Below are 5,000 nucleotides of genomic sequence, written 5' to 3'. Positions count from 1 at the left end.
GGATCCGCTTGCTCGGCGACCCTCGCCGAGAGCAGCCCCGCGCCGCACGGACACGCGACACCGACGGGCGGACGGACGCCGAGGCGCCGACCGGGACCTTTACCTGAGGAGGGCGCCGAGCGCCGCCGCCATACGGGCCGCCGCGCGGAGCCGCGCGCGCGGAGCACCTTCTCGGTATGCTAAGTACCAGCCGTACTCACCGGCAGCCGAGAAGCACCTCCGGACGCGCGGACGCGCGACACCGACGGGCGGACGGACACGGAGCGCCGCCCGAGTCTGTATTTGAGGGTACGAAGGGACGGGGGTCCCTGCGAAACCCCAGCCGCGGAGTGGGCGGGGACACGGGTCGCGCGCCACCCGCCGGGCGGACCGGCGGAATGTCGCGGAGGGCCCGAGCCTCGCCCGCGCGGACCGGGTTCTCGCGCCACCCGCCGGACGGACCGGCGGAATGTCGCGGAGGGCCCGGCCCGCGTCCGATCGATTGGAAAGCGCCGCTCAGACAGGCGTGGCCCCGGGGTAAAACCGGGGCCGCAATGTGCGTTCAAAGTGTCGATGATCAATGTGTCCTGCAAATCACATTAGTTCTCGCAGCTAGCTGCGTTCTTCATCGACGCACGAGCCGAGTGATCCACCGCTAAGAGTCGTACGTTTGGGCCCTTTTACGTCCGCCCGGGACGATCGGAGACAAATTCACGACAGGGTTTGTACCGGAGACGAACGCGCCGCGGGTGCCGTTCGGTCGCTCCCGCGAGCGAGCCCCTAACCCGCGGCGCGGTTACCGACGGGCGCGATACGCGCGACGCCGCGACGAGCCGAGCGGGTCGGGCGCGCGGCGCTGAGGCCGGCGCCCGGCGTCTCCCGCTCGGGGCCGCGACGGCGCCCGAGACGTGCGTCGGCCCGGGTAGGTCGGGCGCTCGGCGCTGAGGCCGGCGCCCGGCGTCTCCCGCTCGGGCCTGACACGACTCGGCGACCGGACTCGCCGGGTAGGTCGGGGGCTCGGCGCTGAGGCCGGCCCCCGGCGTCTCCTACCCGGACCCCGGAAGGCCATCCGACTTGGAAGCCCCGCCGCGCCGCGAAGCGACGCTTTGGGTGTTGCTACCCGTCAGCGAGTGGGTTTGGTTTACAAGGGCGGCGCGACCGCGCTGACACCGAGGGGGGACTGGCCCCCGACCCGGCCGCGGCCTGCCCGGACTATGGATGGACAGAGGAGACCGCGGCGGACCGCGCGGAACCGAACCCCCGGTGTCCGGAGCCCCGGGAGGGACTCCGGTGTCCGGGGGCCGGCCCACGCGCGCGCTACGCGGCCCCTCGAGGGCTCCGGCCGACGGACGCGTTTGGCCGGGGAAAAAGGTAGCCGGTGGGAGCACCGTTTCGTCGCCCTGAACCTTCGTCTCGGGCGGGCGTCCCGACGCCGCCGCCATACGGCCGTTGTGATCCGTGCGGGGATCCGCTTGCTCGGCGACCCTCGCCGAGAGCAGCCCCGCGCCGCACGGACACGCGACACCGACGGGCGGACGGACGCCGGGGCGCCGGCCCGAACCGTTACCTTTAAAGGACGGGAGGTCGTCGAGGCGAGTGCCGCCCCGGAAGCGCGCGCCGGAAGCGCGAGAACCGCGCCGAGCTAGGGTCGTCGGCATAGGGGGATTCCCCGGTTACGGGGGTCCCGCGCACGGCCGCCGCCTTTCGCCCGTCGCTGGCGGTCGCCTGTCGTCGCGCCGCGCCGCGCTACTGGGGTCGTCGGACGAGCGCGCTACCCCGCTCGCACGGAGGTAGCGCGACATCGCCCGCCGCCTTTTCTCGCGTCGCGCCGCGCCGCGTGGCGCCCGCCGAACTCGCTCCGACGCGCGGCCCGGGAGTGACCCGCGCCGCGCCCCCCGTCCCGTCCCGTCCCGGTCTACCCTCTTCCTCCGCCTGCGACGACCCGCCGCCCTCGGCGTCTGGCTCGTCGGGGGTGTACCGAGGCGGATCTGCTGCCGCTCGTACGTTAATGATCCTTCTGCAGGTTCACCTACAGAAACCTTGTTACGACTTTTACTTCCTCTAGATAGTCAAGTTCGACCGTCTTCTGGCACACCGCCGGAGCCGGGGCCGGCCCCGGCGGGGACTATCCGAGGACCTCACTAAGCCATCCGATCGGTAGTAGCGACGGGCGGTGTGTACAAAGGGCAGGGACTTAATCAACGCAGGCTAATGACCCGCGCTTACTGGGAATTCCTCGTTGGTGGGAAATAATTGCAATCCCCAGGCCCTGTCACGAGCGGGGTTCATAGGATTACCCGCGCCTGCCGGCGCGGGGATAGACGACGCGCTTATACGCTCAGTGTGGCGCGCGTGCAGCCCCGGACATCTAAGGGCATCACAGACCTGTTATTGCTCATTCTCGTGTGGCTGAGAGCCACTTGTCCCTCTAAGAAGTTTTCTGCCGCCGACCGCGCGGGGGGCCGCGGTACTATTTAGTATGTTTGAGTCTCGTTCGTTATCGGAATTAACCAGACAAATCGCTCCACCAACTACGAACGGCCATGCACCACCACCCACGGTATCGAGAAAGAGCCTTCAATCTGTCAATCCTTTCCGTGTCCGGGCCGGGTGAGGTTTCCCGTGTTGAGTCAAATTAAGCCGCATGCTCCACTCCTGGTGGTGCCCTTCCGTCAATTCCTTTAAGTTTCAGCTTTGCAACAATACTCCCCCCGGAACCCAGACACTTGGTCGGTTTCCCGGGTGCTGCTCGGCGGGTCATGGGAATAACGCCGCCGGATCGCGAGTCGGCATCGTTTATGGTCGGAACTAGGACGGTATCTGATCGTCTTCGAACCTCCGACTTTCGTTCTTGATTAATGAAAACATTCTTGGCAAATGCTTTCGCTCTCGTCCGTCTTGCGCCGGTCCAAGAATTTCACCTCTAGCGGCGCAGTACGAATGCCCCCGGCCGTCCCTCTTAATCATGGCCCCAGTTCATGACAACCCACAAAATAGAACCGGAGTCCTATTCCATTATTCCCAGCTGCGATATGCAGGGGCGGCCGTGTGGCCTGCTTTGAACACTCTAATTTCCTCAAAGTAAACGCTTCGGGCCCCGCGAGTGACACCCAGCGAAGGGCATCACGGGGGCTTTTGCCGAGAGGCAGGGGCTGGGACAGACGGATGCACGCCTCGCGGCGGACCGTCAGCTCGCGTCCCGGGGTCCAACTAGGAGCTTTTTAACTGCAGCAACTTTAAAATACGCTATTGGAGCTGGAATTACCGCGGCTGCTGGCACCAGACTTGCCCTCCAATGGATGCTGGCCGATGGGTTTGTGTTCGGCTCATTCCAATTACGGAGACTCGAACGAGTCCCGTATTGTTATTTTTCGTCACTACCTCCCCGTGTCGGGAGTGGGTAATTTGCGCGCCTGCTGCCTTCCTTGGATGTGGTAGCCGTTTCTCATGCTCCCTCTCCGGAATCGAACCCTGATTCCCCGTTACCCGTGGTCACCATGGTAGGCGCAGAGTCTACCATCGAAAGTTGATAGGGCAGACATTCGAATGAGTCGTCGCCGCCTCGGGTGGGCGAGCGATCGGCACGAGGTTATCCTGAGTCAACACAAAGGGGGGGCCGGGCCGGCGGAACGAGGACCGGCGCGCGCGGAGCCGCCCGCGCCGCTTACGCCCCCGCCCGGAGAGGCGGAGGCCGGACGCGGGGGACGCGCGCGACGGCTGAGCCCCCGCCCGCCGGACACCGCGTGGGTTTTTGTGTCTGATAAATGCACGCGTCCCCGGGGCGAGGCCGGAGCCCCGCCCGCGAGTCGGCGCTCGTTTGCATGTATTAGCTCTGGATTTGCCACAGTTATCCAAGTAACGGTGGAGCGATCAAAGGAACCATAACTGATTTAATGAGCCGTTCGCAGTTTCACTGTACTGGCCATTCGTACTTAGACATGCATGGCTTAATCTTGAAAACAAGCATATGCTACTGGCAGGATCAACCAGAGTGCGTCTGCCGCCGGGGGGGCGCTGCTGGTGGCGGTGCGGCCCTGGTCCGGGACGAGGCTGTGGCTACAGCCGGGCCCGGGGGGCCGCGCGACACTCGTATACGTTCGGACGGGCTGACGAGCGGGTGTCGTGAAACGATGTTTCGCGCGGAGCCCTAGCACGCGTGGCGTCGGGCTCCGCGACGGTCGGACGTCTGGGTGTGGCTCGAGACGGAAGCTCGACCTCGGTTCGTCTTGGTTCTGCCGCCAAAAGGTTCACGCCGAGGCATGGTTTCGCAAGAGGGCCCCGCGAGTGCCAGCCGTGGATCCCGCCTCACTCGTAACTCGTATCGGATTCGTCCGGCCTCACTTTCGTTCGCACATCGGACAGTTATACGTGTGCTTTAGTAGCTTCCGTTCCCTCTTAGTGAGGCCGTCCGTACGTACCGCCCCAGCTCTTTCTGAGGCGGGTATCCACTCGGCTCGGGGGGGCCCAACGTTTGCCTAGTATCCTCGGCGCTGGAGCTTGACCCGCAAAGCCGGAGGAGCCGCACGCCCGAACACCGGCTTGCGCCGGCCGACGTGGGCCCTCCGAGGCGGGTCTCGTGTGCCAATCGCTCAGTTGGGGAACCGGCAGGCCCGTGGGCCGACGCCGGCTCACCCGGGGGTGAAGGGTGCTTCGATGGAGGCCCCCTGTCAGCCTCCGCGGAAGTCCGGCTTCAATACTTTAAAGTTTGAAAAACTTAGACATTTTTCGAGAACCGGAGCTTAGAGGGGTACATGCAAAAGCCAGGGCCGCGGGAAGCGCCCTAAATACTTCAATACTTTAAAATTTGAAAAACTTAGAAATTTTTCGAGAACCGGCATCTTCCCTCGGTAATTGCGAGATGCGAGGCCGCCCCTAGCCTCTGCTCTGTCGGACTCAATGGTCACGGGTGGCCGCTGATTAGCCCTGGTGCTCACCTCTCAAAATTGCGAGTCCCTAATATAATTCTGGCTGTCGGCTGGAGAAGGGGGTATAAAATCGGCACTTGAGGGAACGCCGGGCCC

The 5,000-nt window shown here is 64.8% G+C and overlaps 2 non-coding genes across 2 annotated transcripts; both read right to left on the bottom strand.

Annotated features, from left to right (window-relative positions):
* Positions 1-489: 489 nt before the first annotated feature.
* Positions 490-643, bottom strand: LOC148344850 (5.8S ribosomal RNA). Its single transcript, XR_015849049.1, has one exon. It is a non-coding gene; the product is annotated as a 5.8S ribosomal RNA (ribosomal RNA).
* A 1,342-nt stretch (positions 644-1,985) lies between these two features.
* LOC148344849 (18S ribosomal RNA) lies at positions 1,986-3,972 on the bottom strand. Its single transcript, XR_015849050.1, has one exon. It is a non-coding gene; the product is annotated as an 18S ribosomal RNA (ribosomal RNA).
* Positions 3,973-5,000: the final 1,028 nt, after the last annotated feature.

The sequence above is a fragment of the Urocampus carinirostris genome, unplaced genomic scaffold, assembly GCF_059441175.1.
Source record: "Urocampus carinirostris isolate Australia breed hairy pipefish unplaced genomic scaffold, RoL_Ucar_1.0 HiC_scaffold_244, whole genome shotgun sequence".
NCBI classification, from domain to species: Eukaryota; Metazoa; Chordata; class Actinopteri; order Syngnathiformes; family Syngnathidae; genus Urocampus; species Urocampus carinirostris.
The sequence above is the reverse complement of the archived record's forward strand: the minus strand, read 5'-3'. Positions and strand labels throughout refer to the sequence as shown.